Here is a 14540-nt window from a genome sequence, read left to right as displayed (position 1 = left end):
ATTGGGCTTACTAAGCCATAAGTTCCATAATCAAACTAAGTCACAAGCTACACAGGTCACACACATTCAGTCAGATTTGGCAAGTTTATCAAGTTGAAGTACTGCAAGTTCCATAAGTTGGCCTAAGTTCTACAAGTTCCCTAAGTTCAGCAAGTTAGCAACTCTGCAAGTCTGCTAAGTCTGCAACTCTGCAAGTCAGACTAAATTAGAACTGACTAGTGCTTAAAACTCCTAGAAGACTTGTTCATATGCAAAAACTCTGAACTGGAAAGTTGTTCGCAGCAAGCTCTTCTACCTATGTACAAGTTCGTTGAAGTACTTTCAGCAAACGGATACAGAAATATTGCAGAATTTCTGAAAATTGAAGAAGAAATACCCACAAATACATAGCCTTGTAACCCCAAATTTGAGCTACCAACCACAAGCTGAAGATTTGATTCGACGTACCATCGACGCCACTCTTGAAGCACAAACCATTCGCAAGGAATCCAAGATAAGTAAACGAAGTTTCAAGTTTCGCACTTTCAATGGTATACGAGAGGGAAAGACTGTTTTATCTTTCATTAGCCAATTTGATGACTATTTCCATGAGGAAACTTATCCCGAAAAAGATAAAATCAAGTGTGTTACTAATCATCTGATAGACAGAGCATCACTTTGGTGGACTGTAGTCCGCAAGAGCATAGAATGTCCTGCTACTTGGGAAGATTTCAAGAAGAAGTTCATGCAGAATTTCCTTCCACCGCAATTTCATGAGAAGGCTATCAAACAATGGGATTTACTTCAACAGCGAGATCATGAACCTATTCCATAGTATACAGAGCGTTTTTGGAATGCACTCCTACAGCTACGCATGCTTGAAGACGTACCAGAGACGACACATAAGCGGAAGTATATGTCTGGACTTCTTGGACATTACTACGCTGAAGTGAACATGTTCAAGCCTGCTACCCTTGAAGACGCCATCTCCTTAGCTCACGACACTGAAGATAAGTTACGCGGAAGAGATAGACGACCACAGCAATTCCAAGCCAACGGTAATTATGGATCTAAAGAATTCAATTCCAATTTTAGAAGGTTTAATCCAGGTCGTTTCTCATCACCATCTTTTTGCAAGAATTGGCCTAAACCACCTGCATTACCATCCACTGTCAATCCAAATCCTAAGCCTATTCCACAAGCAAATCCAAATGTACCCAGACTTCCAGCCATTGCAAATAATGTAACCAAAGCCAAGCCAATAGGATGCTACAAGTGTCACCAGCCATGGCATCTCGCAGCAAATTGTCATTCAAAGAAACAACCAGCACATATCAACTACCTTGGAGCTATGGACGAAGACGAGCATGAGGATATGCCGGATTTCACTGAAGATGAGGATGATCCTACTACTACTTCCGACACTTTACCAGGTATGCCTACTCGGCATTCATTGTTGACTATGAAATGTATGGTGCATGGAAAGGAAAGAACTATCTTACATGATGACGGTAGTACCCATGACTTTATTTCAGCAAAATTGGTAAAGGAATTAAAATTGCATACTGTACCTATGCATTATCGCATAAAAGCTGCATTTTTAGGCACTAGGTACAATGGCACACAAGAAGTACAAGATTTAGAAATTCAAATTGGTTCATATATTGAAAGAAGAAATTTCTTAGTTGTCCCATTACAGTCAAGTGACATTATTTTAGGAATGCCATGGAGACACCAGCATAATCCAAATATAGATTATTCCACGCACACAATGAATATTAATTTTCAAGGAAAATCTATTACATTATATGGTATGCATGCATCTCATATTTTTCCACTGCTTTTGCATACTCAAGCAAAACGTGCACTACGCAAGAGTACTAAATCATATCTCATTTGGATGAATGAACTGCACGCAAAGTAAAATCATATACACCCTAGGCATAAGGAATTTCTTGCATATTTTAAGGACTGTTTTGCAAAAGACCTACCACCAAGTTTACCACCATCACGTCCAAAAGACCATAAGATTGATTTAATACCTGGCACACAACCACCTTGCAAAGCACCATATAGGCACAATCAAATAGAGCAAAAAGAAATCCAGAGTCAAGTTGAAGAATTACTAAATAGAGGCTTAATTCGACCTAGCAGTTCCCCATTCGGTGCACCTGTACTCTTAGTGAAGAAAAAGAATAATACTTATCGTATGTGTATTGACTACCGAGCATTAAATAAGATCACTGTAAAGAATAGGTATCCTATACCTAGAGTTGATGACCTTATGGACAAACTGCAAGGATCTTCTATATTTAGTAAAATTGACCTTAAGTCTGGATATCATCAGGTGAGGCTAGATAGATCCGACATATTTAAGACCGCATTCAGGACACAGTTTGGCCATTACGAATTCTTAGTCATGCCATTCGGATTAACTAATGCACCTGCTACTTTCAGTAGAATGATGAACCGTATTTTTCTGAAATATCAATATTGTGTGATTGTTTTCTTTGATGATATTTTGGTGTTCAGTCAAAGTGAAAAAGAGCATTATGAGCATTTATCATTAGTTTTTCAATTACTAAAAGAAAATCAATTGTTTGCAAATCCTGAAAAGAGTGAATTCTTTAAGACAGAAATAGAATATTTAGGTCATATTGTATCAAAAGAAGGAATTAAAGTTGATCCTAAGAAAATTGATGCAATATTGCATTGGCCTGTTCCTAAAAATGTACATGAATTACGCTTATTCCTTGGTCTTGCTAGTTTCTATAGGAAGTTTGTACGTAATTTCTCATTACTTGCTTTACCATTAACCAAACTTCTTAAGAAAGGAATTGTTTATCAATGGACTGAAAATCAGCAGAAATCCTTTGACTTACTTAAACGTGCATTAACTAATGCCCCTGTTCTATAATTGCCTGACTTTAATAGACCATTCTTTCTAGTTGTGACCGATGCTAGCAGATCAGGAATAGGAGCCGTATTAACGCAAGACAACCATCCAATAGCATATTCTAGTTCTAAGCTGAAACCCTCTGAGCTCAAATATTCCACTTATGACAAGGAACTATTAGCAGTGGTAAAAGCATTAAAACAATGGAAGCATTATTTAATGGGTTCAGAATTCATGATAAAGACTGACCAGCAAAGCATTAGACATCTACTTAGCCAACCCCAAATTTCTGACCGTCATATCAAATGGGCTTCCTTCATTCAAAGTTTTCATCCTATCATTCAATACCAACCTGGAAAAGAAAATGTAGTTGCTGATGCATTGAGTAGAAGACCTGCAATTCATAATATTTCTATCATATCTTTTGATTCTTTGATTGCTATGAAAGACACATATCACCAGGATATTACTTTTCATTCTGATTGGCAAAAATTAGTTCAAAATAATTTCATTCCTGTTGATTCATTATCATATAATGATGGATTTATGTTTTTTGAAAAGAGACTGTGTGTTACTATTCCATTCCGATCTTTTGTTTTGAATGAAATTCATTGTCCCCCATATCAAGGTCATAGAGGTATCATTTCTACATTACGTATGTTAACTGAAGATTTTTATTGGCCGCATATGGATGCAGATGTATCTAATTTCGTTTCTGAATGTTTGATTTGTCAAAGAATAAAGAGACATCATGGTAAACAGTATGGATTATTAATGCCTTTGTCTATTCCATCTAAACCTTGGGAACATATTTCTATGAATTTCATTACTGGTTTACCAAATACTAAATCTAACCATGACATGATTTGGACAATTGTAGATAGATTTAGTAAGCAAGCATATTTCATTGCATGTAAGAAAACTTTAACAGCATCACAAGCAGCACATTTATTTTTGAAAACTGTTTTTACTAACCATGGATTGCCAAAAGTGATTATTTCAGATCGAGATTCTAGATTTTGAAACAGTTTTTGGATTACACTGTTTGCAAATCTAGGCACAAAGATTGATTTCTCATCTGCATTTCATCCAGAAACAAATGGACAAATAGAAGCCACAAATAGCACCATTCTAGATCTTTTACGTGCATATACTATCTCTAAACCTCAGACATGGGATACTCATTTGCATTTATTACAGTTTGCATATAACAATACACCGCACACATCTACAAAGAAAGCACCTTTTGAAGTCATTTATGGATATAGATTATCTACACATGTTGCATCTTTGTCTAATAGAATTCAGAGTGCTGATGATATCGCTACTATGCACAACAGTATTTTTGATGAAGTTAAGGATATGATTGCTAAAGCCCAACAATCATATACCAAACAAGCCAACAAGAAAAGAAAAGCCATGAATTTCAAAGTTGATGATTATGTTTGGCTTAGAATAGAAAAGCGTAGACTGCAAAGTGTAGATAGACATCGAGTTATCAAATTAGCTCCTAGATTCTATGGACCATTTAGAATCATTCATAAGATTAATGATAATGCATTCAAGTTAGAATTGCCATCTCATTGGAAAATTCATAATACATTTCACATTAGTTTATTGAGACCCTTTAGAGGCCAATTACCTATCCACCCTGTTTATGAAAACCCACCTTTATTAGAAGAACAGACTGAAATACTTGAACCAGAAGCCATCATAGACACTGATTACATGACCACTAGAACTGGCCGAAGGTATTCTAGATATCCAGTAAAATTTAAGAACCATCCTGTAGAGGAAGCACAATGGATGCACGCTAGAGACTTAAATGCTTTCCCCACTCTGTTAGCTCCACATTGAGGTAATAGCAATTGAGGTCAATTGCTATCCCACCCCGGGGGTATGATGCCAGGAGGCATATTCCACGGTGGATTCCGTGAGGTTTTACGGTGGATTCCGTAAACTTAGATGACCGGGGCTCATACACAAAGAGGATTATTTGTGCGAGAAGTTGATGGGGACGCCTGTCCTTTTCGGGTGTTTCATTAATTTAGTGTGTACATGGGTGATTCCATAGCGGGTGATTCCGCAAAATGCATATTAAATTAATAAACGTTTATGAGTTTAGAGTGCGCACTCGTAATAAATTAAGGTTAGGATTTATTTCTAACCAGTTGATTTATTTATGTAGCTAAAGACTGCTAGGTATTCACTTTTGTCGGTTTAATTGTATTATTTTACTAATGATTGTGAATGCTTCAGTTGATGTGTAGAGATAGCAGCAGTGGCGGAGGAAAGCATTGGAGTCTAGCGGGTATTCGACATTTGGACTATATTTTGATAGGTGCCACGCCTATATTTTGTTATGTCTATAGAGACATTGATTATTGATTATTATTTTGTATGCGCTTATGCGCCCGGATATGTTATTTCTATTTGGACATTGAGATTGGGCGTGCCAGAATCTATGGGCACCGTCCATTAGCTTTATTTTCCTATTTTTGTAGAAAGCAAACTCAAAAGCTAAAAAGCTTGTCATATTTTTGTAATTGGGCTATTATTGAGCATGAAGATTGGAAATATACATTAAAATACATGCTTTGTGAAGCGCTCACACAAGGCATGGGGGAGATTGAACCCAATTTGTCTCTTGCCTCTTGTCGTGCATGCTTTTACATTGTTTTTTGTGCAAAAAGGTAGAGTTCATTGTTCTTGGGGACCTTCAGGGATTCACTACGTGAGCTATCTGCAACCGATCTGCGCACCAAGTAAGAAGAGCCCCAAATAGAGACTCTATATATTTGAGTAAATTTAAAAACATAGAAGACAACTGGGATCCCATTCTTTCCATCTCTCTTAAGAATGTTCATATTTGTACTTTGCATGCAGAGATTAGCATAATCGATAAGCTTCTCAGGTTGCATCTTGACTACGCATATTCCATTAAGCCATTATCTTTATTAGATGAGTGTATTGATAAATGCGAGGCATTGCTATCGAAAATGGGATTTCATGGGGGCCAAGTTCACTTGAGAAAGGATCCAATACATTCAGGAAAAATAAGAGATATCTTGGCCGATGTCTCTATGGGAGGCTCAAAAGCTAGACGATTCTTAGGAAACCATTCAGGAAGGCAGGTGAATGCGGCTTGGGAGTGTTGGAGAGAGCTATGTGAGATAACAACAAATGTTGCAAGCACGCCGAGGCTTGCGTTTCTTAGAATGGAGGTCTAGATACACCTTGATGTTTTTCTGAAACTCCTCAGGCAACATAAGACAACATATACATATGCGGAAGAGTTCAAAAGATCAATCACAAAGCTTGTTCAGGCAATAAAAGAGGCATGGGGAGAAAAAGATATCACTTTTTATCTGGTAAAGTAATAATTATTTAATATGGGCTTATTTTAATAGGTTTTTCAATTGGTATAAATTTAGTGTTACTTTGTATTGCAACATATTCTTCATATTCATGGACCTTACTTTGTGGAGGAGCATGGCCCCTTAGCAACTTATAGTAACCAAGGCATGGAAAAATCCCACTATCAAGCATGCACAAGTTATTTTCGAAGCACAATGCATGGGGGAGGAGTTACAAAAAGCAATGCTTTGGAGGAGCTATTCAATTGGTTTTTTCGACGACAACTTCAAAGAATGCAGATAAAAGATGGCAATGACACATGAGCAATCACACTTTTATATATAAGAAAGAATATATACAAAGCTAGTTTTCCAAAACTCTCACATTCTCTTCCTCCTCAGGAATCTTTCCTCTATAACGTAGAAATTTTTTTCTCTTGTAGCCAGCTATAGATTTTACATCAGTTCGGTTTGCAGTGAAGGCGTAGGATGAAAACGCCAAAAAATATCCTGCTCTAGAAGCAAAGTAACTTGGACCGTAGCCAAAAATCCTAATTGCTGCAGTCTTTTCCAAAAACATTACTTTGTGGGCATTATATTGTAATCCTGAGAAACCTAGAAGCCTTGTAAGAGCTTTAATACAAAGTATGGGCCATGCTGCATCCTCTGAGAAACTACTATAAAGAACTAAAAAGGAATCAGGGTCAATTCTAGCCAAGTAGTGGCCGAGTGCAATGTCTTTGAACGTGTTACTAGCAGCTCTCGATCCTTTGCCACGCCCCAAGAAGTTATCTGTATCAGCAATCTCCAACTGCAAATAAAACCCATATTGAATGAGCATGAAATGTAAACCTACCAATGTGTAAAAGCAAATTCAAAATTATCTTACCACTTGATTTTCATCGTACTCCAATTTAAATGGATTCCATAAATTAATTGATGATGCTATCTCATTGGTGTTAATCAATTCTTTAACATATTGAGACTCCTCTCTTCCAAAATTGGAAATCCCAAGTTCGCTTTGAATGCGATCGAAGTCCTCATCAGTAATACTCAACTCTTTCTCAGTTTCTTTGGCCTTTTCAAAACAAAGAGAGGGGGCCTTACCAGCATCAATAAACTTATCGTCTAGAGTTTCTTTATCAAGTTTGAGAATCTCTTCCTTTGATTCATTCTCTGTGTCAATTATCCCATTTGCAGCATCAGAAGCCTTTGCAATAATTTCTAGACAATAATCTTCCCTGAGATTAAAAAGTTTTTGAATATCTGACAGTAAAATGTACTCCTTGTCCTTGAAAGATATAGATGGTAGAGAAGGAACAATATGGTGAGAACTCTCATCAGTTGGAGGGTTTGTATCTCCTTGGCTCTCCTCAATGATAGTCTCAACTTTGAAGTGAGCAACATCCAAATTCTCAGCAAATAGAAGCCTCAAAATCTGCATCTACAACCTCCTCTGTTTCCTTTTCATCTACTAGATCATCTAACATGCAAAAGCTGGCAGACTTTGCTCCTTCCAACTGTTGCTCCTCAGCTTTCACAAGGTATTTGACAAGGGTGAAAACAATAAAAGCATCAGATTTTCTCATCATCTTGCAGTTTTTGGAATGAGTGGTCAAAATATGTCTCTTGAATAAAACCTCACCAGAGAGGGGGCACCACACTTCTTAGTAAATATTGACTTTTCATTTCCTGTTGACCCAATGGAAACATGGACATATTCAATTGTGCCAACTTCAACAGAAGGACCTGCAAGATTTTCAAACTCCAATAAGTCCTCCAAAATATATTTTTCACAAGATTTCAGAACACTGTCAAGGTCCCAACCAGGATTAAATACATTTTTCACAACTCCATAGAATGAGAGATCCATTCCATTCTGAAGGATAAAATCAAGTAGCCTCTCTGATGGAGTGATATCAGTAAGCTCTGATACTCCTTGACCTCACATTACCGACGTTCACTTCCCTGGAGATGTACTTGGCATTCTCACACTGGTGGCAGAGCATGGAGAAGAAAAAGAATGCATAGGTTCATCACATGTTGATGCCCTTGAGCCTTTTGAAAGCCTTCTTCTTTTACCAGTTCCTGGAGAAACCTTGGAGCTTAGGAATTCTGTGGGTTCAGACATGTTTATAGCTTCTGTCGATACTGTGCGATAAGAGTGAAACGATTCAGACGGATGTGCGCCCTCATGCCGTATCGGTGATTCTAGCAAGAACCTTAAGGAAAGAGCCACAACGATGGTCACACGAGCTTCGGCACTATGAGCTTCCAAAACAATGCGAACAGACAAAAGTAAAGAAGGCAAATACTCGCTCTCACTCCGTATTAGGATAAGAGACAGAGGTCCAGAAAAAACCGAAAAAAGCCATACGGATTAGGGACACACCCTTATGTAGGCGCGGAATTATGCCACCTGGCACTATCCGTTGATCTTCGACACGTGGCAGTAGCTGTTAGCCAACACATGGCCGATAACCACGTGGCAAACACGTGGACCGGTCGTTAGTTCACATGTAGCATATGCACGATATGTGCAGACACGTGGCACAATCAGCGTCGGACACGTTCCGACACGTGTCATGATTGACGTGGGTATATAAGGGGTTATTTTTACTACGTGTACACTTTACATTTCTCGAGCTCTCCCGCCTTGCTTGCCGATACGGTGCGATCCAAGTCTTGCGTCTTCTGCGTTTCTAATCTCTCACGTTGTATCGGTGGTCTTTTTGCTGAGTCCTTTGCTTTGCTGGTCAAAACGAGGTGTGCCGATACGGAGCGAGTACGTTTGTTCGAGGCTTTCCTAACCTCCCCCTCGCGTCATATCGGCCTTGTGTCATTGCCAATACGGAGCGAGGGCGTCTCTACGCTGTCTTCTTTTCCTCCATATCGCACCGTATCAGCATTGTCGTCTCCAATACGGAGCGTGGGAGTGGTTCCGCCGTCTACGCATTCCTCCTATCGCGCCATTTCGGAATTTCTCCTCTTGTAATCTCCAATACGGAGCGAGGGTGCGGTTCCATTCTCATCGTTTTGTTCATATCGCGCCGTATCGGAATTTATCATTTCGTCCCTTCTCGCGCCGATTAGCCTATTAGGTTTACAGATTTTGTCTATTTCAATTATTGTCCTTCTGGTTGTTGTATTTGCTTTTCTAGATCGCAAGGACAAAGTAAACTGCAAGAAGAGTGTATCTGGATGGGAAGGACAGTGGGGGTAGAAGAAAGTTACAATTTGATGAATCTGAGGAGGAGCCCTCTTCAAAGTTTCCTGAAGTTGGGCCATCACAGGCCCCAGAGCATTTTACCACAGAAATCCCCCCTACACTAGGTGTTGGCCTAACATCTTCCATGGAGTTGAAGAATTTGAGTGCAGTGAATGTTTCTTCTTCTGAAGTTGAGGAAGCAAAGGGTGAGGCTTGCCCTATGAAAGATTCATCCCCTACAATTGCACCTAAGCCTACATCTGTTGAAGCCACTGAACCTCCCAAGCCACAAAAGAGAAAGAGGAAGTCTAGGTTCTTCTATATGCATAGATGTTTCAGTGAGATCAGGAAAGCCCAGAGAGCTACACAGCATGTCATTCCAAAGGCTACTTTTATAAGAGTCGTTAAAGAGATCTCTGATAGATTGTCTCAAGTGGCAACTATCTCTGGTCTAAATAAGAAGTGGCAACTCTCAGCCATTCTTGCCCTGCAAGAGGCCGCAGAAGATTTTGTTATTGATTTCATGAACGATGCTTACATTGTTGCCGCCCATGCTCATAGAATCACCCTTATGAATAAATATTTCAGCATCATCAGCAGAATCAGGTATAGGTTTGACAAAGTGTTGAGGCCCTTGCCTTCCAACGATCAAAAAGCCCTTGAAATCCTTAACATTCCCCCAAAATTGTCCAGGAAAGAGAAAAAGCTAAAGGTTGAGGATGTAACTCACCTTTACTCTACAAGAGATGCCACCCAGCAGGAGTCTTTCTTGAGTGAAAAAAATCAGGAGGTGTTTGAAACTGAAGACGAAGTTTACAAGAGGAAAGTCGCATCACTTGCTCCTGTCAACAGCGAGAGGATGGGCAAAGTGTATGGGCAGATTCTTGTGAATGTTTCTGCGGAACCTAAGGAGGAATATCTTAGTATATCTCCCGAGGACAAGCCCATGTTGGAAAAAAGGGATGTCCAACTATCTGACTTCGTTGTTTTTTTTTGCATAAGGTAAGGCTTATATTTTTTGTTTTTTTTTGCGTAAGTAAAGTCTTATAGGTTCAAGTATATTTTGGATGAAATTTGTATTGAATAGCTTTTGCTATTGACTGCAGGGCATTGGTCTCCTCTCTCACTCTCGATATCTGTAGAACCATATATATTGTTGATCCACTTCTCTATGTGGAACTATTTGCAAAATCTGGTTCTAATATTTCACCGTTTTTTTGTAGCTTCGATAATGTGACAAATTACCACATCTTTTTCCCTTATGTAGAAATGTATTTTTCATTTTCTGTAGAGGAAAATTTATATTCATTTGCTTTCACCCTTCTACTCACCTCTTTTATGAATTTGCAGAGGGCATTGGAGTCTCATCTACATTAATTGTCTTTCAAGAGAAATTATCTTTATGAATTCTCTCAGCGGTGTTCATGGTCAAGCACGAATGTATGTTGAAAGAAAATTACTTACTTTGATTTTATTTATAAAAAATATTTTGAACTTACAAAGCTTCCTTTTGCAGTGCTGGTAGACTCATTTCTACATTTTTGGATACAACATACAAGGATCTTGCTGATCCTCAACCTTATACTTTTCTTCTACAAGAAGTTCCATTGCAAAGTGATGCACATTCTTGTGGATGGAGAGTTATTTCAAATATTTGCAGAACACTGGATTCAAAGTTGTTACAAATAGAAGGAGTGAATGTAAGTTAATTTCATTTGATGTTTGTGTAACCCTTATCATGATTTCTTTTCACTAACTTATAACATTTATCCTTACAGTGTAGAGACTATCCTGATTCATATGTTTGGTGGATAAGGGAGAGATGGATTGAGCTGATTCTGGACAAGGCAATCATACCATATGATCCTGACTCCCCTCTTCCTCCCAAAACTTCAATGGCCAAGGGCACAAGCAAGGAAAAGGGCAAGGGAAAGGGTAAGGACAATGGAAATGGTAAAGGCAAGGGCAAGAGCAAAGGCAATGGGACCATTGCTGTAGAATCTTAAAAAAAAGGAATGCCAATGCTCTCTCCTATGAAATTTGATCCATCCCCTCTTAAGCCCCAAGAAAAGAGACTACCTATAAAGGTGAAATTTTTTCAACAATCAAAGAAAGGCCCTGTGAGAAAAAATATACTTGAAGAAATCAATAAAGAATCAAAATAGCAAACATAAGCATACACGAGCCTTATTATTTTGGCATTGTACATTTATATGAAATTTTTGTACCTCATGGTGTAATGAAAATTTTCACTTATAAATCGAATGTAATGTACATTTTATTTATATACATTCGAAAGGCAACTTGATTCATGATAGCTTATGAGTTCCCACTAAAAAATATCTTAAGGACAGTCTATTAAGATAAATTCCTGCAAAGTTTTCATTCTCAAGGCTCAAAACTCACAATTGTGGGAGACAAACAACTCGTACAAGAGAAAGAGCGCTCGGCTCTTTTACCAATTGTTACGCCATTCACTTTGAACTTATATCTAGGGGATGTATTGTCTAGCAATTCCAAGGTATCCCTCACATCTTTCAGACTCCAATTGGAAGTAATATTCACCTTCTTTACTTCTTCATGCGGCAAAACGTGCACCGCAAGTTTATATGGTGTGTAATCTGTATCGGAATCCAAGGGAACCCAAATACCCAATCTTAGTTTATATCTTCTGTAATCAAAGCCCAAAGCAAGAGTCTGGCGAGGGATACTGTAAGCCAAAGCCAAGGATTGAGGGCATGCACTACACCTCAAGATATCACCCTTATGGTCGCACTCTCTAGATTTCCAATGCGTCCCTATAGTGTTGTCCAAATCCTCTTCCGAAAAGTTTCTACTTAGCCAGGATACCTTCGTTCTTTGTAAATTTACTTTTTTGAAGCAAGCCACGAAGATATGGAGGGGTACAAACCATGATAAATGTATTCTTCTTGAGATCCTTCCAGCTATCATGGACTTTTTAATATCCTGAGATATTTTGAATTTGAAACTCTGCACCGTTACCTTGTCAGGAATCTCCCAGTTTAGAGATGAAAGACTTGGCAATGGCAAATCTTCGATATTTCCATACCTATCCTCTTTAGAGGGAACCACATACTGTGCATAATATATAAAAACCTTGCATTCACTAAAAAAAGACACAGTTTGATCGGCATAAATAATGTCTGCCAATACCTTATGAATGGCATGGAAAGTCCCACTTAGGCTTTCCACAGGTTGCCATTCAATACTTGTTGACGGAAAGATATCTACAATGACGAACCGTTTGTTAGAACTTGCATAAATGGAAAAGAATTATATACGTTATTCAACTAATAACTTACAATGTGTTTGTTGGGGAACACGTTCGTTTGGAGGCAAGTACATATCCTTGGCCATGTAAACATGTTGCACTTTGACAAACCAGCCTTCGGGCATAATTTTGAAGGCAATGATATGCCCCTTCCAGTGATGTTTTATATCATCTCGTTTTCTTCTTTTCACCTTATGAGAGCCCTTGCAAGATGGCAGCATGGTAACCCAATCATTTACAGCAAAGGTTTTGGGCTCAAAATTTTCATCTGCTCCCTGGCTATAGACTGTGCAAGAGTGTATTAAATGAGAAGGGCGCCTGGAGAAAGCCATGAAAAGAATGAAAGTGCAGAGAAAGAAGCTCAAAGAGGGGTGAATGAACTAAAAAGTAGCGCCAAGAACACAAATGAGTATGTATTGGGCGCCAAAAACAATATGGAAAGATCTCCCGACTTTCAAAAAACTCATTATTAATTTCATCACATCTCTGTCACGTATTATGTCAGATTTGTAAGTAAATAGTGTCTTTGGGACTCCAAAACATGTCAGACTTTAGGGGTTTTGGCTAAAAAAAAAGAGAGAATCACGAAATGGACTCCACTATCTCTAAAAAAGAGGAGACAAGAATACCATATTCTTGCACACGTGGCGAACTCTCTTTGGCTCTTTCCTTAATCCCGTGATTAACAAAAGTGCATTTTTTGAAGCATTTTTGGCCCTAATGGGGTACTCGAGGTCTACCCTGAGTTAGCAATCCTTGTGGCCTAAGAGGTTGATTGGGTGGTCCAATCTCATAAGTTTTATTACTACGATCCATATAATTATAATTCCTTTGCATTGAATAAGCTTGTTGTTGCTCGTGCCCTAACTTATGCTAGCAATCGGTATCCAAATGCCTTGTCTTAAGGCAAAAAGTACACAACGGTAGATGATCAGGTATTAATCTTGAAGGTGTTAGGCACTCTGTAGCCACATGGCCATAACCATGACACTTACTACACCATATATTTGATCTAGGTGGGTTTGAAGTTGAATTTCCCGACGATTGTTGTGCATTAGGAACTTGTGTTGTTACGAATAAATTTCCCTCAAATGTGCTTGTACTGCACTCATAATTTCCTCCTTCAATTTTCCTAGGGATTTTGCAATAATATCTGCTACTTTTGCTTCATCAAGAGGAGATTGAGGTTGAGGCATAGAAGGAATTCCTATCTGCATCATATAGGCTGGAATTGAAGTGTATGGATTTAAAGGTACACACATTTGAATTTGTAGTTACTGATGGATTTAAAGGAACGGTCACATAAGACACATTCTTAGATAACCCGCCTGAAGTGCTAGCAAGGTATTCCATCCGAGGTTCCTTGAAGATATCTCTCCGTCGTTGTTGACTAAGTTGCACTTCTTCCCACCATCTAGCATGCGTTTTAGCATTTGCTAGCATAGCTGGTCATTGTAAACTAACATGCTGATGAACTTCAGGATTAAGCCCATCAATAAACTTACGTTTTTGCGTGGGATCATCAAGAGCGGGATTAATCTTTTGAATAATCATCTCCATACGCTCAATGTAATGTTCAACGCTTTCAGTTGCTCCTTGGGACAAATAATCTAATTGAAGAGCCAATCTATCTTGAAAACCTTGTCGCCTAAATTTTTCGAGAAAAGCTCTTGATAAGGCAGCATAGGTTCCTTTATGTTGAGCATCTAGATTCTCATACCACCTCGATGCCTCATCTTTTAATGTTGCAGGGAAGATATGAAGCTTTTGGTCGTCATTTATTATCTCATTGGAAACACAAGTAACCTC

The sequence above is a fragment of the Lygodium microphyllum genome, chromosome 13 (genome assembly GCF_053477565.2).
Source record: "Lygodium microphyllum isolate KBCC chromosome 13, Lygodium_microphyllum_v1.1.10, whole genome shotgun sequence".
Taxonomy (NCBI): Eukaryota; Viridiplantae; Streptophyta; class Polypodiopsida; order Schizaeales; family Lygodiaceae; genus Lygodium; species Lygodium microphyllum.
Note: the sequence above shows the minus strand (reverse complement) of the source record.